Source organism: Oncorhynchus mykiss, chromosome 3 (assembly GCF_057628025.1).
Source record: "Oncorhynchus mykiss isolate SJ-2025 chromosome 3, ASM5762802v1, whole genome shotgun sequence".
In the NCBI taxonomy this organism is placed as follows: domain Eukaryota; kingdom Metazoa; phylum Chordata; class Actinopteri; order Salmoniformes; family Salmonidae; genus Oncorhynchus; species Oncorhynchus mykiss.
Window position 1 is genome coordinate 50,183,946 of NC_143024.1, and position 25,488 is coordinate 50,209,433.

General features: G+C 40.0%; 1 long non-coding RNA gene across 1 annotated transcript in view; it reads right to left on the reverse strand.

Moving 5' to 3' along the window:
• Positions 1-13,461: 13,461 nt before the first annotated feature.
• Positions 13,462-25,488, reverse strand: part of LOC149984574 (uncharacterized) — a 245,839-nt gene continuing 233,812 nt past the window's right edge. Inside the window, exon 3 of the long non-coding RNA XR_016494671.1 lies at positions 13,462-13,485. This is a non-coding gene — a long non-coding RNA (uncharacterized LOC149984574). The remainder of the gene's footprint in view (positions 13,486-25,488) is intronic.

Here is a 25,488-nt window from a genome sequence, read left to right on the forward strand (position 1 = left end):
TGTGTGTGTGTGAGATGTACGCATCTTGGAGGAGGGAATGCAACGCCCTGCTACATCTCAACTCCCCGTGGAGTGAAAAAGTATGTGATCGTAGGTGCGGGGAAGGACGACAGAGGCAGAGAAAAATACAGTTTACAGGGAATTTGTTATTCCTGAACACGGTAAAGTGGGGAAAAGGGTCTGGATGGAACAAAAGCAAAGAAATGTCAAGTTTACTAAGAGTCCCCTCTTCTACCTTACCTGCCTTCCCACCTAACCTCAAGTTCCACCTGGCGCGCTAACAAAAATACAGGGGATGGTCCGCCGAGGTCTTACCCAGTGTGCTGTCGTGGAAATTTCCTCTATTTACCAAATCATGAGGGCAAACCACACACAAGTCAGAGTTAGTTATCAAAGTCCATCTTTAATTATATGAGCTCTATCACAACCCTGTGACTCTCAGATCAATTCAGTGTCTATCAATGAATTCTCTGAGAGTCCCTTCCACATTTCAACTGAGATCCTTTAATAGCAAAAAACACACATAGTCAGACAGCATAGACATAATAAATCGTTCAGCTTTGTCTCCCAAACTATGCTCTTTTCTCAAACTCAGAACCATAAACCAATCCTCCATATCAACAGGCATATATCAAATCCATCCTATCTTGACAAGATCACAGAGACACACTGACTGGCACACAGACATTGTGGAGCCAAGAGATACACGCTTGACCTCTCCCCTCTCTCCGGCCCAAGCAACTTAGTCTTGACATAGAACAGATACTGCAACCCTGCCACAGTATTATACAAACACATTCTGATGAGAAGTAACTTACAAACATATCATGAATATAAAACATCTTACCTATGTTACCAACCAATTCTGATTATTCCCCAACAGTGCATAGACAGATTAAATACTACGGGTTATGTATGCCCGCAGGTCTCTTGCCTAAACAATCCCAAGGTGCGTTTCCCTTTCCCCCTGAGAACAAATGAAACAGAATAATTTACCAATAATTGAAGTGAAACATTTAAATAACCAAAAACACTAAGTCCTATTGTCATACACATACCTCTGAAGGAGCAGCTACAAAATAATATCAACAAAACTTTCGCTGAATGCCACAACAACAACACAGGACATAAAAATAAGCTATTTTCTCTAACGAAGGAACACTGGCTGTTATCAAGCTGGAGAAGAAGTTGGTAATGAAGAGACAGCTGTATACCCTGACGAGAGGGATGGGTCAGAGCTCCAATCAGCGATGGTGCTGACCAATCAGCTGCTTCAGGAATCCTGGAAGCCATTTCCTGAAATACACACACATACAAACCCACAACACAGAAACTAGGGGAACATAACAGTATGTATCCCACATTTGTTGCTATGGGGTAATAATGTTAGGGACAACAATATAGGATGAATCACAATAAGTGTTTGCCAAAATAATAATTGCTTGCCAAAAAATATATTTTTTAATGGTAATCCTGGTTATAGGTAACAATCCGTTGACTGCACTGCCTACATTATTAAACATATTATTAGTTAATTGTGGAAATAAATTAAGATATGCAAGATGTTCCAGAAGGCGAGGTCAGTACAAGTGCATCAAAGCAGGGACCGAGAGGCTGAAAAACAGCTTCTATCTCAAGGCCATCAGACTGTTAAACAGCCACCACTAACAGTGAGTGGCTGCTGCCAACATACTGACTCAACTCCAGCTCACTTTAATAATGGAAATAGATGGAAATTGATGGAAAAAAGGTATCACTAGCCACCTTAAACAATACCACTTAATATAATGTGTACATACCCTACATTACTCAACTCATATGTACAGTGGGGAGAACAAGTATTGGATACACTGCCGATTTTGCAGGTTTTCCTACTTACAAACCTCTAGAGGTCTATACTTTTTATCATAGGTACACTTCATCTGTTAGAGATGGATCTCACAGTTGAAGTGTACCTATGATAAAAAGTACAGACCTCTAGTTTCTTTGTAAGTAAGAAAACTTGAAAAATCGGCAGTGTATCAAATTCTTGTTCTCCCCACTGTATATACTGTACTCTAAATCATCTACTGAATCTTGCCATCTTTATGTAATACATGTATCACTAGCCACTTTAACCTCTAATGACTCCCCATCCCACATGAGGGAGCGTAATCATCGCCTGACACCAATTAGCATAACACAACAGACAAAAATATTCCTAGAAAATATTCCTATTCATGAAAATCACAAATGAAATATATTGAGACACAGCTTAGCCTTTTGTTAATCACCCTGTCATCTCAGATTTTCAAAATATGCGTTACAGCCAAAGCTAGACAAGCATTTGTGTAAGTTTATCGATAGCCTAGCATAGCATTTTGTCCAGCTAGCAGCAGGTAACTTGGTCACGGATATCAGAAAAGCAATCAAATTAAATCGTTTACCTTTGATGAGCTTCGGATGTTTTCACTCACGAGACTCCCAGTTAGATAGCAAATGTTCCTTTTTTCCCAAAATATTATTTTTGTAGGCGAAATAGCTCCGTTTGTTCTTCACGTTTGGCTGAGAAATTGCAGCCACGAAAACGGCAAAGAATATTCCAAATTAGCTCCATAATATCGACAGAAACATGGCAAACCTTGTTTATAATCAATTCTCAAGGTGTTTTTCAAATATCTATTCGATAATATATCCATCGGGACAATTCGTTTTTCAGTAGGACCGATTGGAGTAATGGCTACCTCTGTATTTTATGCGAGAATCTCTCTGGGAGCATCAGGTGACCACTTGCGCAATGTAGCTTACGGGTATTCTTCAACATAAATGCGTAAAACTACGTCACAATGCTGTAGGCACCTTCAGGAATACGGAGAAAGAGTAATCTGGTTGATAGCCCCATTCACTGCTCAATAGGGACGCATAGGAACGCAACACTTTCAAAACATGAGGCACTTCCGGATTGGATTTTTCTCAGGCTTTCGCCTGCAACATCAGTTCTGTTATACTCGCAGACAATATTTTTACAGTTTTGGAAACGTTAGAGTGTTTTCTATCCTAAGCTGTCAATTATATGCATATTCTAGCATCTTGTCCTGACAAAATATCCTGTTTACTACGGGAACGTTTTTTTTCCCAAAAATGAAAATACTGCCCCCTTGTTTACATACCCTACATTACTCATCTCAATACTGTACTCGATACCATCTACTGCATCTTGCCTATGCCGTTCTGTACCATCAGTCATTCATATATCTTTATGTAAATATTCTTTATCCCTTTACACTTGTAAAGTAAGGTAGTAGTTGTTAGATTACTTGTTGGTTATTACAGCATTGTCGGAACTAGAAGCACAAGCATTTCGCTACACTCGCATTACCATCTGCTAACCATATGTATGTCAAATACAATTTGATTTGATTTGATTTTTCAATATGTACAGTATCAGTCAAAAGTTTGGACACGCGTACTCATTTTGACTATTTTATAAATTGTATAATAATAGTGAAGACATCAAAACTATGAAATAAAATATATGCAATCATTTAGTAGCCAAAAAAATACTAACCTCTGGGATATGTGGGATGCTATTAGCGTCCCACCTGGCCAAAAGCCAGGAAAATGCAGAGCACCAAATTCAAATAAATTTCTCTAAAAATCAAACTTTCATTACACATGCAAGATAGCAAATTAAAGCTACACTTGTTGTGAATCCAGCCAACATGTCAGATTTCAAAAAGCCTTTTCGGCAAAAGCAAATGATGCTATTATCTGAGGATAGCACCTCCGTAAACAAAGAGAGAAACCATATTTCAACCCTGCAGGCGTGACACAAAACGCAGAAATAAAAATATAATTCATGCCTTACCTTTGATGAGCATCTTTTGTTGGCACTCCAATATGTCCCATAAACATCACAAATGGTCCTTTTGTTTGATTAATTCCGTCCATATATATCGAAAATGTCCATTTATTTGGCGCGTTTGATCCAGAAAAACACCGGTTCCAACTTGCGCAACGTGACTACAAAATATCTCAAGAGTTACCTGTAAACTTCCCCAAAACATTTCAAACTACTTTTGTAATACAACTTTAGGTATTTTTTAACGTAAATAATCAATAAAATTGAAGACGGGATGATCTGTGTTCAATACAGGAAGAAAACAAACTGTAGCATGCTTTCTGGTCACGAGCCTATATCTAACAGTACACTTCAAGTGACCCTCGTTCAAGATGGCCGTACTTCTTCAATACACAAAGGAATACCCTCAAGCAATTTCTAAAGACTGTTGACATCCTGTGGAAGCGATTGGAACTGCAAGAAGGTCCCTTAGAAATCTGGATTCCCAATGAAAACTCATTGAAAAGAGAGTGACCTCAAAAACAAAACAAATCTGAATGATTTGTCCTTGGGGTTTCGCCTGCTAAACAAGTTCTGTCATACTCACAGACATGATTCATACAGTTTTAGAAACGTCAGAGTATTTTCTATCGAAATCTACTAATGATATGCATATCTTATCTTCTGGGGTTGAGTAGCAGGCAGTTGAATTTGGGCATGCATTTCATCTGGACGTGAAAATACTGCCCCCTGTCACCAAGAAGTTAAACAAATATTTAATATTTGAGAATATTCAAACTAGCGCCATTTGCATTGATGATAGCTTTGCATTCTCTCAACCAGATTCATGAGATAGTCACCTGGAATGCCTTTCAATTAACCGGTGTGACTTCTTAAAAGTATATTTGTGAAATGTCTTTCCTTCTCAATGCATTTGAGCCAGTTGTGTTTTACCAGGTAAGGGGTATACAGAAGATAGCCCTATTTTGTAAATGACCAAGTCCATATAATGGCAAGAACAGCTCAAATAAGCAGAGAGAAACAACAGTCAATCATTACTTTAAGACATGAAGGTCAGTCCATACGGAAATTTAAAAGAACTTTGAAAGTTTCTTCAAGCGCAGTCGCAAAAACCATCAAGAACTATGATGAAACTAGATCTCATGGGGACCGCCACAAGAATGGAAGACCCAGAGTTACCTCTATTGCAGAGGATAAGTTCATTCGAGTTTCCAGCCTTAGAAATTGCAGCCCAAATAATTGCTTCACGTAGTTCAAGTAACAGACAAGTCTCAAAATCAACTGTTCAGAGGAGACTGTGTGAATCAGGCCTTCATGATCAAATTGCTGCAAATAAACCACTACTAAAGGACACCAACATACCTTAAGGGAACATTTTGACATTTCGTGTAAAGTTAGTGAGAAAGTCCATATTGCAACTGTACGGTCCCTTACTAGACGTCCGAAAACGTTTGTAAAATTCGCGGTCAGCGTCGGGCGGTGCGGTATGGCCGGACCTACCGGGAAGTCATCGAAATAACTTTCTCGGACATTCGGTTTCCGTTTAATAAAATAATCAAATTTTGGACATTTTTTCGCTGTACCGGAAATTCCCACAAGAGGGCATAAACAATCATATTGCAATTGTACAAAACATCACGAATCACGACGGGGCCTTATCTCCAAAACTGAAAATATTTTGAAGCCGAAACTTGGTGAGCGTAGGTTTGGCATAATGGGCAGTTGGCCCCGAACAAGATGGTGTCTAGGCCTCAACGGTTTTTGAGTTATGGCCATTTCTCTGGGATTAAAGGTCCGAAATGAAAATAGAGAAATTATTTTTCCACTTCACGTCAAAGTCAAGGAGCCTCCGATTGTCAATAAAAAAAGAACCAGCCATTTATCTATCGTCATTTAAGAGAAATCGTACAATGACAAATTGGGGATGTTCAAAGATAGGTGTTTTTTTTTCAACAGTTACAGATCCAGTTGCAGGGTGTTCATACAAATCTTTTTAAAGTGTGCTGCGGAGCTCTGCAAGATTTCTGTGATTTTCTGAAATAACACACACTCACTAAACTCTCCGTAAATAACTCAGTTCTTAACGTAAAGACTTAAAACTCAGGATTATGTAAAGGCATACCCCAATCAGGATATGAGTTTATTTATAGCTTCCTGTGCCAACCGGAAGTGCCTTAAATGGTGTCATAGTGGCTGTTTCCAAGGGTTAAAAAGGTCAGATATTTTCAAAACTTCATATGTGTGATTAGGCAACCCCCATCAACTGTAAGTCAGTCATTTCTACCAACAGATGTCAAAGAAAAGCTCTCACACACACACACAGCAAGAATGGAGTGACAAAGTGCGATGCTTAAAGACACAGAGAGCAGGCAATGGCCGTGCCGAGTTCAACGAGATATCCCGCTTGACCGTAGCTCGCTCGGTCTAAGCGCGGCGAGCATTAGAAGAGTAGGCCCAAAATGAAGCCTGCCCCACAACGTCATTTGATTTTGGGTGACAGTGAGAGAACCGTTAGGGTGAGAAGCACAATTCAAGCACAGGAATGTTCCTAACGTCCTCCCGATCCGTGCAAGCCTAACCTTGACCGTGTGGCATTAACTCTTAATAGTTAAAAGAAGGTGTTTACATCAAACAGTTTGCATTGACTTCTCTCCCCATAGGAATACATTGTCTGCACTCCTAAATTCAACCTGAAGCCTATATGGGTTATGAATGCCGTATTAAGCTGTCTTCGGTACCAGTCCATCAGGCCACTATGAGGTCTATCTGTGTTGATTATAAGCTTCCTGGACCAACCGGAAGTGGTTAAAATCACCCTAAAAGTGTATACCCATACCCTGCCTGCAGTTTGATAGACATAGTGCATTCAACCCTGTGTAAATCAGTCAGTTCTTAACGTAAAGACTTAAAACTCAGGATTCTGTAAAAGCATACCCCAATGAGGATGTGTGTTGACTTATAGCTTCCTGTGCCAACCGGAAGTGCCATAATTGGTGTCTCAGGGGCTGTTTCGAAGGGTTAAAAAAGTCAGATCTGTCCAAAACTTCATATATGTGATTAGGCAACGCCCATGAACTGTAAATCAGTCATTTTTCCCATAAAATTTCAAAGGAAAACTAAATCACACACACACTAAGCTTGGAAGGAGTGACCCATTGGGGTGCTTAGATACATACGTCTCTACGCACCCCAAGTTGGAACTTTTAAAGAACCGTCAGTCCTAGAGTTCCCGAAACTTTAGAAACCTGTTCTAGACCTCAGGTCGATGGTGCGTGGGGAGTTAGGTGGCTCTAGAAGGTTCTCGGACTGAGAAACAGCCTCGTACATTTGCAATGACTTAAATAAATTTTTGCATCACGAAAATGAAGACATTTAGAAATGTCCCAGAGTCGCAAGACTAGGTGCATTGCGACCGTCTCGGCCCATATAGACAGACCCCAATGTTTCTGTCCGAAAGCTCATTCAAGGACCCCGTAGCAAGTCATGGAAAAAAGTGGATTTTCAGCACCAATTAGGGTTTTGCTCGGACACCAAATTACCTATCGAGCCGAAACTTGGGATTCGGGGTCGCCTCAGCTAGCCCTACACATAACATAAGAAATGGACCCGCAGCTAGAACGTAACTATGTGTTTTATGATTTTTTTATGGTTTGAACCGAAGGCGTTGTGAATTTTGGGCCAGCTCTGAAGTATGTAATAGTTGGCTACTAAACGAGTTGGAAAAAGTGGGTTTGGTGTCAGTTTGTATCAGTTTGGTGTCAGAATGATATCTAATCCACTCTTGTCCACTTGACCCTTGTCCATTTGCAATATGTTTAAACAGTGAGGTACCATCACCAAAGTGACATTCTGAAATCAACCCTAATGAGCGATTGAGATGAACCAGAATCACTGCCCAGCCATCCCGAGGTCATCGGGCCAGTCAATTTCACATTCCTGCAGGATTTTTATAGCATGACAAATTCGTGATGGTACCTGCCCATTGAACCATATTGCAAATGCACAGTGACTTTGCAAAAGTGAGAAAAAATAAACAAATGGACATAATGAAATCATGAAAACAATGCGTATCCATCAGAATATTTTAAACAGTCCATAAAGCACTCAGGACGGCCCCCACTGATAGAGGGCCGTAGTAGGGTACTACCATAGCGGGCATGGATGACACGAGTAACGGTAAATGCATTTACAACCATATTTTTATTTTTGGGTTACCAGTTGCACAACAATGCACGTGCATTTGCAATATGATTCAATAGTGAAAAAAACATCACCAAATGGACATGATGAAATCAACACAACGAGTGATGGAAAGGAACAACTATCACTGCCCGGCCATCCTGTGTTCATCAGGTCAGTCAATTTTGCAATTCTGCATGATTTTTGAGCATGCCAAATTTGTGATGGTAAATGCCCATTGAAACATATTGCAAATGCACGTGCATTTGCAATATGATTCAATAGTGAAAATAAACATCACCAAATGGACATGATGAAATCAACACAACAAGTGATGGAAATTAACAACTATCACTGCCCGGCCATCCCGAGTTAATCAGTTCAGTCAATTTTGGCCCCCAAAAAATTGACTTTTGACTTTGACTTTTGACCTCATATTGCAAATGGACAAATCATATTCCTTATGCACAAGTAAAAAAAAAATGATGATAATAACATTTTACAAAAGTATATTCATACAGTTCTTACACATGATTAATTGACTTAAAATCGAAACAATTTCGAAAAACGGTCCAGAAAGCACTTTTTTTACGAGGGTGATAAGTTTTTTTTTTTAAGTTCACATTTTCGACTTTTGACTTCCTATTAAATCATATTGCAAATGGACAAAACATATGCCTTATACTCAAGTAAAAAAAAAAAATGATTATGATAATAAAATACGACTAAAGTATTTTGATACAGTTCTTATACATGTGTAATTGACAGAAAAATCGAAAGTATTTTGAAAAACGGTCCAGAAAGCACTTTTTTAAGGGTGTGTGAAGTTTTTTACAAAATTTTGACATTTTTGACTTTTGACTTCCTATGAAATCATATTGCAAATGGACAAAACATATGCCATAATAAAATTGGACAAAAGTATATTCATACAGTTCTTACACATGTGTAATTGACAAAAAAATCGAAAGAATTTCAAAAAACGGTCCAGAAAGCACTTTTTTAAGGGGTGATAAGTTTTTGACAAAAAAATAATTTTTTCAAAATGTTGCTTTTGGATGTTGACTTGGGTTGCATTTCCAATATGAAAAACCACTGTTGGATTTTTGAAGTGTTACAACTGGCACTTGCCATATGGCATTTGCAATCAAATTTACACGAATCAACGCCACATTAGGTGGTATTGGACACCGTGTATATGGTTTGTCCAATGCCAATGGTTTGCCATTCATTTTTGTCCATTTCAGGGGGGTATTCCCTTACAATAAGAAGAGACTTGCTTGTGCCAAGAAACATGAGCAACGGACATTAAAGCAGTGGAAGTATGTCCTTTGGTCTAGAGTCCAAATTGGAAATTTTTGGTTCCAACCGCCGTGTCTTTGTGAGACGTGGTATGGGTGAAAGGATGATCTCCGTATGTGCATTTCCAACTGTAAAGCATGGAGGAGGAAGTGTTATGGTGTGGGGATGCTTTGCTGGTAACACTGTCTGTGATTTATTTAGATTTCATGGCACACTTAAAACCTGTTGAGGACATGGCAGATTTACGCCCCCTTTGGAGAAATTGGGTACCCCTAGTAAACTGAAAAAAAAAAATTCAAAAATTGCTAATATATGCATATAATAATTATTATTGGATAGAAAACACTCTAAAGCTTCTAAAACCGTTGGAATTATGTCTGTAAGTATAGCAGAACTCACAGGGCATGCATTCTTCCAAACTAGTTTTGTGGTCATGAAAGTTGGAGCAACTTTGACGTCATCGCCCCCACCCTTCCCAACCACTTATGGATCTGGGGACACTTTCCATCTCTTCCACTAGATGTCCTCATTCTGTAGAGCGTTTAATCGTTCACATCGCGCGAGAATTGGCCCTATGGGAGTAATTTGAGTAAGTGCCGCGAGAAAAAACCTGTGCGTTAGGGCGCGAATTGGTCACAGCCATTCCTTTGTTCCAGCACTCCTGGGAAGAGCAAACGATGCCCGGTTGAATTGAAATTTGTTTTGTGTGTTAAAAACATCATAAAGCTTGCTTCTGCACTTAGTTTGACCTGTTTAGTCGACATGTAATTTTGAAGTTTTGATGCGCAACACTTCCGGACCAGAGGACATTTTGGGTGCATTTCAGCTGATGTTATTAGCAGTAGCTAATACAAAGACGCAAGACTTGAAACCAAACGATGTATTGGGTAAGTATGAACCCTTCCAGAACATTCTGAACGAAGACCATCGAAGGTAAGGGAATATTTATGCTTAAATCTGTGTTTCTGTTGACTCCAACATTACGGAGAAATGTAGCTTGTATCTGAGCGCCGTCTCAGCATATTGAATAGTGTGCGATTTCTGTAACGTTAAAAATAAATGTAACAAAGCGGTTGCATAAAGAAGCAGTGTATCTTTCTAACTATATGTAGAACATGTATATTTAGCCAAAGTTTATGATGTCTATTTACGTTATCTTGCCGCGCTACCTAGATTTCCTGCGGACATTTTTGAGTAATTTCTGAACATGAGCTCATTGTAAATGGACATTTATGGATATATATGACATATTATTGAAAAAAAAAAATGTACTGTGTAACATGTCCTATTACTGTCATCTGATGAAGATTTTCAAAAGGTTAGTGAATGATTTATTTTTTAATCCTGCTTTTATAATTTTATATTTTCTGGGACAAAATGGCTGCCGCTTGTCTTGGTTTCGGTGGTGGTCTAATATAAATATGTGGTGTGTTTTCGCCGTAAAACATTTAAAAAATCTGACATGCTGGGTAGATGAACAAGGTGTTTATCTTTCATTTGAGCTATTGGACTTGTTAATGTGTGGAGGTTAAATATTTCTAAGAATATTTTTGCGTTCCATGCGCCAAGGTTTGAGCTGAACGGGGGGAGGAGAGGAACTCCTGGCATCAACAGGTTTTAACCAGCATGGCTACCACAGCATTCTACAGCGATATACCATCCCATGTTTTTTGTTCTTAGTGGGACTATCATTTGTTTTTCAAACTAACAATTACCCAACACACCTCCAGGCTGTGTAAGGGATATTTTTTCAAGAAGGAGAGTGAAGGAGTGCTGCATCAGATGACCTGGCTTCCACAATCCCCTGACCTCAACCAAATGGAGATGGTTTAGGATGAGAGTGAAGGAAAAGCAGCCAACAAGTGCTCAGCATATGTGGGAACTCCTTCAAGACTGTTGGAAAAGCATTCCAAGTGAAGTTGGTGGAAAGCTGTCATCAAGGCAAAGGTTGGCTACTTTGCAGAATCTCAACTCTAAAATATATTTTGATTTTTTTAACACTTTTTTGGTTACCATATGATTCCATGTATATACATTTTTTATTTTAATTGTTTTAATGTTTTCATTAATATTTCATTTTTTTTATTGTGGTTTTTCAGCACCCTTAGCACCCCTACTTCCCACGGCTATGTAGTGATGCGAAGGAGACTTTTGAACTAAAATGAGTGTGGAGTGCCCTCTTGCTGAGCGGAATATTGCAGCTGAGAAATACATGTCAATTTTTGGGTGATTTGCTTTGTTTTGTTTTGTTACTAAAATAATGTGCGCAGTAGGGCAGTTGTTTGTTTCATTGATAGTTGTGCCCCATCAAAAAAGTACTTACACCATGTTAAACAAAAATACAACTAATTTACAAAAGTATTCATACCCCTTTGCTCTGACACTCCAAATTGATCTCAGGGGCATCCTGTTTCCATTGATCATCCTTGAGATGTTTCTACAACTTGATTCGAGTCCACCTGTGGTAAATTCAATTGATTGGACATGATTTGGAAAGGCACACAACTGTCTATACATATTATTTTGTATTTTTTTATTTTAACTTAATTTAACTAGCCAAGTCAGTAAAGAACAAATACTTATTTTCAATGACGACCTAGGAACAGTGGGTTACCTGCCTTGTTCAGGGGCAGTATGACAGATTTTTATTTTTTTACCTTGTCAGCTCTGGGATTCAATCTTGCAACCTTTTGCTTACTAGTCCAATGCTCTAACCACTTGGCATCCTGCTGCCCAAGTGCCTTGTAAAAGTACTCATCCCCCTTGGCGTTTTTCCTTTTTTGGTTGCATTACAACCTGTAATTTAAATGTATTTTTATTTGGATTTCATGTAATGGACATACACAAAATAGTCTAAATTGATGATGTGAAATGAAAATAACTTGTTTATAGGGGGCAACATTTTCATTTTTGGATGAATAGCGTGCCCAGAGTGAACTGCCTCCTACTCAGTCCCAGATGCTAATATAAGCGTATTATTATTATTATTGGATAGAAAACACTCTGAAGTTTCTAAAACTTTGAATGATGTCTGTGAGTATAACAAAACTCATATGGCAGGAGAAAACCAGGAAGTGGGAAATCTGAGGTTTGTAGTTTTTCAAAGCTTGGCCTTCCAAATACACAGTGTCTATGGGGTCAAGTTGCACTTCCTAAGGCTTCCATTAGATGTCAACCGTCTTTAGAAACTTGTTTCAGGATTCTGCTATAAAGGAGGGGCGAATGGGAGCTGAATGAGTCATGGGTCTGGCAGAGTGTCTCAGGCTCGTGACGTGCGGTCCCGACAGAGTTAGCTCTCGTTCCAGTGCTTTTCTACAGACAATGGAATTCTCCGGTTGGAACCTTATTGATGATTTATGTTAAAAAACATCCTAAAGATCCATACATCGGTTAACTTGTAACAGAACTTTTCGAGTTTTTGTCTGGACGTAGTGCTATCGCCTCATGAAGATGGATTACTGGGCTGAACACGTTAACAACAAATGGCTATTTGAACATAAAAGATGGACTTTATGGAACAAATCAGTAATTTATTGTCGAACTGGGATTCCTGGGAGTGCATTCTGATGAAGATCATCAAAGGTAAGTGAATATTTATAATGTTATTTCTAACTTCTGTTGACTCCAACATGGCAAATATTTATTTGGCTGGATTGGGCTCTGAGCTCCGTACTCAGATTATGCTTTTTCCGTAAAGTTTTTTTGAAATCTGACACAGCGGTTGCATTAAGGAGACGTCTATTTTTAACCTGTTGCGACAAGCAATCCCGTATCCGGGAGCGTAATTATAGCCTCAAGCTCATTACCATAACGCAACGTTAACTATTCATGAAAATCGCAAATGAAATGAAATAAATATATTGGCTCACAAGCTTAGCCTTTTGTTAACAACACTGTCATCTCAGATTTTCAAAAAATGCTTTTCAACCATAGCTACACAAGCATTTGTGTAAGAGTATTGATAGCTAGCATAGCATTAAGCCTAGCATTCAGCAAGCAACATTTTCAAAAAAACAAGAAAGGCATTCAAATAAAATCATTTACCTTTGAAGAACTTTGGATGTTTTCAATGAGGAGACTCTCAGTTAGATAGCAAATGTTCAGTTTTTCCAAAAATATTATTTGTGTAGGAGAAATCTCTCCGTTTTGTTCATCACGTTTGGCTAAGAAAACCCCCTGAAAATTCAGTCATTACAACGCAAACTTTTTTCCAAATTAACTCCATAATGTCGACAGAAACATGGCAAACGTTGTTTAGAATCAATCCTCAAGGTGTTTTTCACATATCTATTTGATGATAAATCACTCGTGGCAGTTTTGTTTCTCCTCTGTTCAAAATGGAAAAAGTACGCACCTGGAGATTACGCAATAGTTTTGACGTAGGACACCGAGCCGACACCTGGTAAATGTAGTCTCTTATGGTCAATTTTCCAATGATATGCCTACAAATACGTCACAATGCTGCAAACACCTTGGGGAAACGACAGAAAGTGTAGGCTCATTCCTTGCGCATTCACAGCCATATAAGGAGACATTGGAAAACAGCGCATTCGAAATCTGGCTCACTTCCTGTATGACATTTCATCTTGGTTTCACCTGTAGCATTAGTTCTGTGGCACTCACAGACAATATCTTTGCAGTTTTGGAAACGTCAGAGTGTTTTCTTTCCAAAGCTTAGTCGAGCATCTTTTCGTGACAAAAGATCTTGTTTAAAACGGGAAAGTTTTTCATCCAAAAATGAAATACTGCCCCTAGAGGTTCAAGAGGTTAATTCTGTGAATTACACTTGTATCTTTTATTAATGTTTATTATGAGTATTTCTGCAAAATCACCGGATGTTTTGGAATCAAAACATTACTGCACGTAACGCGCCAATGTAAACTGAGATTTTTTAATAGAAATATGCACATTATTGAACAAAACAGACATGTATTGAGTAACATGATGTCCTATGAGTGTCATCTGATGAAGATCATCAAAGGTTAGTGATTAATTTTATCTATATTTCTGCTTTTTGTGGCTCATATCTTTGGCTGGAAAAATGGCTGTGTGTTTTTGGACTTGGCTCTGACCTAATAAAATAAACAGGGGGAAAAAAAAGTGACAAAAATAATAAATCTGACACGAAAAGAAACGACAGTCGTTTTTTAAATTATCAGTGTTAGCGCCCTACGTTTTACACCCAGTCAAAGAATGTGCTTTCGCTGTAAAGCCTTTTTGAACTTGGACACAATGGTTAGATTAACAAGAAGTTTATCTTTAATTTGCTGTAATGTTAATGTGTGAAAGTGACATATTTCTAAAAAATATTTATGAATTTCGTGTGCTGCCTTTTCAGTGGAATGTTGTCGAGGGGTTCCGCTAGGGGAACGCCTGCCTTAAGGGGACCTTTTGTAGTTTTACTACACGTCAATGTGTCTTACATCGTTGTAGCGGTGATAGGTATGAAGGTGAGTGTTTCATAGCTATATTATCCACGGAGGCGCTAACCTCACGATGGACGTACTCTATAAGCACTGAACCAGTCATACGCTGTGTGATCATGGTTCATTACTTCTAATAACTTTCCTCCTGAATGGGGGGGTCCTATTTATTAGTGGCATGTGTGTTAACCGTCAGAAGAGTGTTCTGGAGATTCCCTTACACTTGTTGCAATTTGAGTGACTATTAACCCCTATGTTGCTGTTATCAATAGCAATTTGACTTGTGAGGTCTCTAACCTTCTTACTGATTGTGGCTGGACTGACTGTGCTGGCATTGGTACTGGTACTCAAGGGGACCAGTTATCCTTCTGATTTATTCTGAAATGTTATCCTACCGGCACACATGATTAGAGCATTTTACTACTTGCATTTTAGTTTATCTACACATGGCAATGAATTATTATTTCTGTCATTTTCTTTGGAGGTGGAAGGTGCACTGGACTTATTTTACAACCGGTGTCGTACACCTCAGTGATATTTACGATGTGTGCTAAGGTTTTCCCCATCGTGGGGCCTGTCCGCCCCTCTCTGTTCTCATGGGGACTTTTACAATTAGATTTATATCCTGCTCTGGCGGCATCGTACAGTGGCCTCGACCCTCCTACCGGCCTCGATGAGGCTCATCATGGGCCTGGGCTAGTATCCCCCCCTCTTTGTGTCTCGGGACCCCCCCACCAGCAGTTGGTGTTGGTATCCGAGGCACAAACTAAATATCAGACCCTATGTACGAGTTGTCAGCAGCTGCGTCGTTATGAGAATGGCTGAGAATGGCCGCTGATCCTCAACACTGGGGCCCCACAAGGGTGCGTTCTGAGCCCTCTCGTGTACTCCCTGTTCACCCACGACTGCGTGGCCACGCACGCCTCCAACTCAATCATCAAGTTTGCGGACGACACAACAGTGGTAGGCTTGATTACCAACAACGATGAGACGGCCTACAGGGAGGAGGTGAGGGCCCTCGGAGTGTGGTGTCAGGAAAATAACCTCACACTCAACGTCAACAAAACTAAGGAGATGATTGTGGACTATAGGAAACAGCAGAGGGAACACCCCCCTATCCACATCGATGGAACAGTAGCGGAGAGGGTAGCAAGTTTTAAGTTCCTCGGCATACACATCACAGACAAACTGAATTGGTCCACTCACACAGACAGCATCGTGAAGAAGGCGCAGCAGCGCCTCTTCAACCTCAGGAGGCTGAAGAAATTCGGCTTGTCACCAAAAGCACTCACAAACTTCTACAGATGCATAATCGAGAGCATCCTGGCGGGCTGTATCACCGCCTGGATTGGCAACTGCACCGCCCTCAACCGTAAGGCTCTCCAGAGGGTAGTGAGGTCTGCACAACGCATCACCGGGGGCAAACTACCTGCCCTCCAGGACACCTACACCACCCGATGTCACAGGAAGGCCATAAAGATCATCAAGGACATCAACCACCCGAGCCACTGCCTGTTCACCCCGCTATCATCCAGAAGGCGAGGTCAGTACAGGTGCATCAAAGCTGGGACCGAGAGACTGAAAAACAGCTTCTATCTCAAGGCCATCAGACTGTTAAACAGCCACCACTAACACTGAGTGGCTGCTGCCAACACACTGACACTGACTCAACTCCAGCCACTTTAATAATGGGAATTGATGGGAAATTATGTAAATATATCACTAGCCACTTTAAACGATGCTACCTTATATAAATGTTACTTACCCTACATTATTCATCTCATATGCATACGTATATACTGTACTCTATATCATCGACGGTATCCTTATGTAATACATGTATCACTAGCCACTTTATACTATACTATGCCACTTTGTTTACATACTCATCTCATTTGTACATACTGTACCCGATACCATCTACTGCATCTTGCCTATGCCGTTCTGTACCATCACTCATTCATATATCCTTATGTACATATTCTTTATCCCCTTACACTGTGTACAAGACAGTAGTTTTTGGAATTGTTAGTTAGATTACTTGTTATTACTGCATTGTCGGAACTAGAAGCACAAGCATTTCGCTACACTCGCATTAACATCTGCTAACCTTGTGTATGTGACAAATAAAATTTGATTTGATTTGATTTGATTTGATTTGTAACCTTTCAACTAAATCTCCCGGTGTTTGTGCTTCAAAACATTCTGTGGCTGTCGAGGCCTGTCAGTAACCACAGCTTCCGCATGTGGCAACCATTCTAGCACCTGCGAAATGAGATGAGGAAATCTGTTTGTGATATCACACAGTGTTTCACCAGTGGAAGTCATCAGCTCAGTTGCGGGACTGATGCCATTAGCGTCAATGTAAGTGGTGACAGTCCCCCACAAAGTGGAAAATTAATCATCCTAAGGAGAGTACACTCTGCACGTTGATGCTTTTATTTCAGAGACGTCCGCAGTATTTGTGGAAGTGTCCAAAGGGCAAGAGAAGTTCATCTCAACTACAGTATTACACACGACTCCAAGGAGGAGGGGAGTTGCTCATTCACAGAGACTGCTGGCTCGAAATAATGAAAAGAAAGCTCAATCAGGTTTGCTGATGGAATGTGTTGAAATATCGTAATATCTTGTTGAATCGGAATCTGCACTAAAAGGTTTCTAAGTGTATTTTTCTCAAGGGGGGCTGTCGACAGATACCCCTTGTGGATGACTGCGTTGTAGCTAGCATTAGGAGAAGAGAGTGTGGTCAGTGCAGCAGGCACTGTGACCATACATGGTTGGTTTTCCAATCAATCAGTGGGAGTAACCGATCCGTCTGCTCCGAGTAGCAGGGGTTCAGATTCGAGGCTGGTAACATACACAGAGTGAACAAAAGTGTAATTTCAGCATGAGTCTCAATGTGAGAGGCGAGGTAGTCTGGGTGAAACCTCAAAGTGTAGTATCGCATCGTTCCCTTTTTAACCAACTTCAAAGCCCTTTTGATAACATTGAACAATGTCTGAGAGATTAACGATATTGTCGAGCCCGAATGTGATAGGTTAAAACTTCTTGCGACTCTCAAACCCAGATCCGGGAGCGTAATCATCGCCTGACACGAATTAGAATAATGCAACGGACATAAATATTCCTAGAAAATATTCGTATTCATGAAAATCACAAGTGAAATACATTGGAACACAGTTTAGCCTTTTGTTAATCACCCTGTCATCTCAGATGTTCAAAATATGCTTTACAGCCAACGCTAGACAAGCATTTGTGTAAGTTTATCATAGCCTAGAATAGCATTATGCCTTGCTAGCAGCAGGCAACCTTGTCACAGAAATCAGAAAAGCAATCAAATGAAATCGTTTACCATTGATGAACTTCGGATGTTTTCACTCACGAGACTCCCAGGTAGATAGCCAAAATATTATTTTTGTAGGCGAAACAGCTCCGTTTGTTCTTCACGTTTGGCTGAGAAATTGTCCGGAAATTGCGGTCACCACAACGCCGATCGACAGAAACATGGCAAACATTTAGAATCCATCCTCAAGGTGTTTTTCTATTATCTATTCGATAATATATCCATTGGGACAATTAGTTTTTCTCTAGGACCGATTGGAGTAATGGCTACCTCTGTATTTTACGCGAGAATCTCTCTCGGAGCCACCATGTGACCACTTACGCAATATGGCCGCCTAATATGGCCGCGGCTATTCTTCAACAGAAATGCGTAAAACTACGTCACAATGCTGTAGACACCTTGGGGAATACGTAGAAAGCGTAAGATCGTTGATGGTACATTCAAAGCCAAATAGGGAGTCATTGGAACGAAGCGCTTTCAAAACCTGGGGAACTTCCGGATTGGATTTTTCTCAGGCTTTCGCCTGCAACATCAGTTCTGTTACACTCACAGACAATATCTTTACAGTTTTGGAAACGTTAGAGTGTTTTCTAACAAAAGCTGTCAATTATATGCATATTCTAGCATCTTTTCCTGACAAAATATCCCGTTTGAAACGGAAACGTTTTTTTTCCAAAAATGAAAATACTGCTCCCTAGTACCAACAGGTTAAAACTTCTTGCGACTAGCAATCCCAGATCCGGGAGCATAATCATAGCCTAAAAATGAATTAGCATAACGCAGCGGACATAAATACCCCTAGAAACTTTTCCTATTCATGAAAATCGCAAATGAAATATATTCAAACACAAGCTTAGCCTTTTGTTAATCACACTGTCATCTCAGATTTTCAAAATATGCGTTACAGCCAACGCTAAACAAGCATTTGTGTAAGTTTATCATGGCATAATGCTATGCTAGGCTCTGCTTGCAGCAGGCAACATTTTCACGAAAATAAGAAAAGCAACCAAATTAAATCATTTACCTTTGAAGAACTTCAGATGCTTTCACTCAGGAGACTCCCAGTTAGATAGCAAATGTTCCTTTTTTCCAAAAATATTATTTTTGTAGGCGAAATAGTTCCCGTTTGTTCATCATGCTTGGCTGAGAAATCGACCGGAAAATGCTACCACTACAACGCCAAACTGTTTTCAAAATTAGCTCCATAATATTTACAGAAACACGGCAAACTTTGTTTAGGATCCATCCTCAAGGTGTTTTTAACATATATATTCGATAATATATCCATCGAGGCAACTGGTTTCTCATAAAAAGCGATTGGAAAAATGGCTACCTCAGTATTTTACGCAAGATTTTCTGCGGGAGACACTTGCTATATATGGTCCCTTAATGGCTATTCTTCAATGGAAATGCGTAAAAAGACGTCACAATGCTGTAGACACCTTGGGGAATACGTGGAAAATGTAAGCTCATTCGTAGCTCATTCACAGCCATATAAGGAGTCATTGGCATGAGGCAGTTTCAAAAAATGCGGCACTTCCTGGTTGGATTTTTATCTGGGTTTCGCCTGTAACATCAGTTCTGTTGCACTCACAGACAATATCTTTGCAGTTTTGGAAACATCAGAGTGTTTTCCATCCAAAGCTGTCAATTATTATGATAGTCGAGCATCTTTTAGTGACAAAATATCTTGTTTAAAACGGGAACAAAATTTAGAATAGCGCCCCCTAACACTTAACTGGTTAGTCTATGTCCTGGGAAATGTTCTTGTTACTTACTAATGCTAATAGCATTAGCCTACATTAGCTCAACTGTCCCGCAGGGGACCCACCAATCCTGAAGAAGTTTTAAAAAACATTGCTTATTTTAGCTAAACGCTCTTCACAGACCGTGCTTATATGAGACCAAAACAAGTGAGCAATTGTAGAATCATGACTTTTTATAATCACTTCTGTTTTCTTTTTTTCACCCCTAGACTATCAGAAAGACTGTTGGTACTTATTTATTTTGATCCAAAGCCATGAATGAGTGAGTCACTCAGCATTATGTAGGTGCCGAGGCTATATGACTGTGCCATCAACTTGATTATTTAGCAAACATCACTTGCTGCTTATATTCAGCCAACACTAATATCTTATTAAGAATATCATGGAATATATATATATATATATTTTTACAGCTTCCAAAAGAATAATCAGTGCTCTAACTCTCTCTTGCGGTGGTCTGGAGCAATGAAGCAGTAACGCAGGGTAACATACTTCAGCACAAATTATCTCCAAGTCCCGCAGCATGATCTCAAAACTTTGAAATGATGAACCACTGTATGTGTGTGTGTATTAGAAGTCTTCACGGATCCACCTGCACCAGAAGACTCGAAATCCAATCCGGGTCCGGATCTATAAATCAAAATAATGTCACGGGTCTGGGTCGGATCTGATATAATTGTCATAGGTCTCGGTATGTGTAATTTTAACTGACTTGTCAGTTAAGGCCCATAAAGATGAATGCGACTGCTGCAGTAGAGAGCAATGCCATAATTTATGCTGCTGCTCTTGCCTCTGTGTGTCGCAAAATTTAGGAGATATCTTAATCAGTGGAAGATGGAATTAAAATGATGGAATTAAAAGTTCAAGTAGAACGATAGGCTACAACGACCAAGAGCGAACAGGTGGGCTGTTACTTAATAATCTGAATTTAGTTGTTATTTGTTGGATGAGAAAGTGCATGCACTGCAGCCTCAGTTAGCTAATGTTAGCTAGCTTAACTCGCTTCTCTTGGTTTGATGCACTCAAGACAGGTACTACATAGTCATATTTGATGATAAATAACCTAGCTATGGCAGCTATTAGTCAACTATAGCGTACATCGGCTTGGTCCCCCGTCTGCTAGAGCAGCTCCTCTCTCTCTTCCTCCTCTCCTGCTTTATTAGCTCCGGTTAATGAAGTTGTTTAAAAAAATAGTAATCTGATGCTTCCCTCGCACGGATCGGATAGGGTCTGGATCCGACCTGGTCTATCCAGAACGGGTCTAGCTGTCCTCGGGTCCATTAAGAATGGGTCTCCATATTTGAAAAAGGCATTTATGCACATCGGGTTTGGGTGGGAAAGCCCCAACTTCGTGGACCCATGAAGACCTCTGTGTGTGTTATGTGTGTATGTGGTGTATGTGAATATGTGACGGTTTTGTGTGAGAGTGTAGTGTGTGAGTGAGTGAGTGAGTGAGTGGGTGAGTGAGTGAGTGAGTGAGTGAGTGAGTGAGTGAGTGAGTGGATGTGTATATATAGTCTTGTGAGTATGCATAGAGTCAGTGCAATATAGGGTCAATGAAGGGTCCGTTTTATGAGCTATTTTGTGTTTTTATGGCTATTTAGCATTCATATGGCTTGGGGGTAGAAGCTGTCTCGGAGCCTGTTTGTCAAAGAGCCGATGCTCCGGTACTGTTTGCCAGATTGTAGCAGAGTGAACAGTCTATGGTTTGAGTGGCTGAAGTCTTCAGCAATTTTTAAGGCCTTCCTCTGACACCGTCAGATATAGAGGTCCTGGATGGCAGTGATGAACTGGGCCGTCCCCACCACCCTCTGTAGAGTTTTGTGGTTAAGGGTGGTGCTTTTGCCATACCAAAGGGTGATGCAGCCAGTCAAGATGCTCGATGGTGCAGAAACACATGCACGCACCCTTACACGCACACAATCACACTCTTTCTCTTTCTCTAATAATCACCCTCATCAAACACTCAAACGCACTCACTCATACACACAGTGTTGGGGCCATAGCAGAATGCATAGCAGAGTAATCACAGCATCATCAGCTCCGTCCTCTGAGGGTGAGGCCAATAATACCTCCCTAATTGAATAACTTATCTACAACTATTTCCCAAGGGACCAGCCAAGCAATGAGGCAGGGCTTGTGTGTGAGAGAGAGAGGGGTGGGTGGGGGCAGATGGTGCTGATGAACAGAGCAGATCAGCAGTACTACAAAATGCATATGCACACACATCTATCTATCTTTCTATTCAATTCAAGGGGCTTTATTGGCATGGGAAACGTGTTAACATTGCCAAAGCAAGTGAGGTAGATAATATACAAAAGTGAAATAAACAATAAAAATTAACAGTAAACATTACACATACAGAAGTTTCAAAACAATATATCTATCTATCACTCACACACAAATGCACACACACATGCACAGACACAGAAACACATCTGTGATCGCCCTCCGCCAGCCTCAATCCTTTGTCCTGATCTTGTCTAAATTCTGATTGTACCCATATTGTACCCACCTCTAGAGGTAGTCAGGCACACATTGTGTCTGGATATGTTACAATTGTAGATGGATCTGGACAGTGAAACCATTTAAATATCAATTATTCTGCCTTCTAAAATCATTGACAGGTAGCACCATTGACATGGCATCAATATGTGTCTAAAAATAAATAAGTAAATATTATTTAGAAAGAATACCTTTCAAATAACTTGCATACAGGAGGGACCAGGATATGTAGTCACAATGCCAGATAAGATACAAATCAGAATGTGGACAAGATCAGGACAAAGGATGCATGTTAATGTCAGGTATAAATGTGGCTAAAGACACACAGTGTCACGCCCTGACAATAGAGAGCCTTTTTGTTCTCGATTTTGGTCAGGTCGGGGTGTGACTACTGTGGGTAATCTAGGTTGTGTATTTCTATGTTGGCCTGGTATGGTTCCCAATCAGAGGCAGCTGTTTATTGTTGTCTCTGATTGGGGATCATATTTAGGCAGCCATACCCCTTACTGTGTTTTGTGGGATCTTGTTTTTGTGTTGTTGCCTATGAGCACTCCAGAACGTTTAGTTTATGCTTTATTGTTTTTGTGCGTTTCATTAAAAATATGTGGAACCCAGATCACGCTGCGCTGTAGTCCGAGTATGCTTCCAACGACGATCATGACACACAGACACGTAATACACACGCGAACACACACCCACACACATGTTTGAGTGAGTAAGAGGATAATGAGGAAACCCCAAAGATGATTTTTGATAAGGGAAGAGTTTGTTTCAACCATTTATTTAGTTGCCTACTGTGCGGTGCTGAATAAACTGTGTCTACAAAAGATTTTCAGTCACTGTTGGAGGAAAATTAAGAACAAGTTTGTGAAAAGCTTGAGTGATGGATGCAGTAAAGCTAGCCTTCATCTAGGTGCTATGGTGAAGAAAGAAAATTGAGGTGTGTCTGTGATTGCTCCATGCCATCATACTTCTCCCACCACATAGGCCATGACACCAGTGCATGCTCAGATTTTGTGTTTAAAAATCACCATTGGAGTATGGTCTGGTGTAGCAATAGTGCAGCCAACTCCAAACCACAATACCCAGAAAAGCTGGTTTCATCTTTGGATTCACCACTGACCATTTTATTCTCTGTATCCTAGTCACACCTGTGTCTCATTATTCCCGTTATGTTTAAAAAGCTGTACGACACAAGCTTCCGACTTACCTAACGTCGCTGTTAAAATATAAAAACATGAGATACCAAACCCGTTCAGAAGGTTGGTCAACTCTTAAAATTCCCTGGGTCTCCACCAAACTACTTAAATCCACTTTGTGTTAAAGCAACTGCTAGAAACAACTACAAAATACATTACAATTGGATGTTCTGCTGCAGCTCTGGCAATTTAAAATATTGAGTCGAGACCTTCTTATTGAGGAATGTAATTGTTTTTCAGTATTTGTGTGCTGCATTTTACTTGTCTTATTAAATTGTAAATGCAGGGCTCCCTTGTGAAAGAGTCCTTGTGTAACGGTTTTCTTGTGGTGAAGGAGAGGCGGACCAAAACGCAGCGTGGTTGTTATTCACTGTACTTTAATAAAGAAACTATACATGAATAAACTAACAAAACAACAAACGTGAGAAAACCTAAAACCTAAAATCTGGTGCAAACACAGAGACAGGAACAATCACCCACAAACACAGTGAAACCCAGGCTACCTAAGTATGATTCTCAATCAGAGACAACTAATGACACCTGCCTCTGATTGAGAACCATACTAGGCCGAAACATAGAAATACCCAAATCATAGAAAAACAAACAGACTGCCCACCCCAACTCACGCCCTGACCATACTAAATAATGAAAAAACAAAGGAAATAAAGGTCAGAACGTGACACCCTGGTCTCAATGCCCAGTTGAATTTTTTTTATTTTTTTTATCTTAAAATCTAAATCTAATATTTAATACACAGAAAGCAAAACACAATCATAAAAACAGACTCATTCTTAGCTAAAAATATCCGTTAAAAACCATCTGAAATGCCCTACTGGCCCCAATCCTTCCAATTTAAAAGTGTATTGTAGATCACTACATACAAGGAAATTAATGGCTGATTTACCCCACCCTTATGGAGTGGTAGCACACCGACCAATGTATTGAAAATTAAAAATAAGTACTCACACCACTGAGTCAATACTTTGTAGAAGCACCTTTGACAAAGATTACTGCTGTGAGTTTTTCTGGGTAGGTCTCTAAGAGATTTTCATACCTGGATTGTGAAACATTTTCACATTATTATGAAAACAACGATTCAAGCACAAATTGATTATTCATCATCAACACAACCATTTTCAGGTCTTGCAATAGATGTTCAAGTAGATTTAAATCAAAACTGTAACTCAGCCACTCAGGAACATTCACTGTCTTTTTGGTAAGAAACTCCAGCGTAGATTTGACCTTGTGTTTTAGGCTAGTGTCCTCCTGAAAGGTTAATTTATCTCCCAGCATCTGGTGGAAAGAGGAGTGAACCAGGTTTTCCTCTAGGGTTTTGCCTGTGCTTAATTCCATTCTGTTTATTTTTTATCCTGAAAAACTATCCGGTCCTTAAAGATTACAAATGTACCCATAACATGATGCAGACACCACTTGTCATGTATTGTCATGTTGTGTCTTTCTGTCCTTTCCTTTCACCCTGTCTCCCTCTGCTGGTCGTATTAGGTTACCTTTTCTCCCCCGCTTTCCCCCAGCTGTTCCTTGTCTCCTCCTAACTACCCATTCACCCCGTTTCCCACCTGTTCCCTTTTTCCCTCTGATTAGGTCCCTATATCTCTCTCTGTTTTTGTTCCTGTCCTTGTCGGATTCTTGTTTGTTGTGTTTCATGCCTGAACCAGACTATCGTCATGTTTGCTGTAACCTTGTCCTGTCCTGTCGGAATCTGCCGGTCTATCTGAGCCTACCTATGTTTGGTTATTAAAGCAGCTCTGTTTAAGTTAATTCGCTTTTGGGTCCTCATTCACTCACCGTGACACCACTATTCTTGAAAATATGTAGAGTGGGACTCAGTAATGTGTTGTATTGGACATCAGCAAATTTATCTTCTCACAAAATCATCTTTAGTGTCCGAATGGTTTGGCCTACACATTTT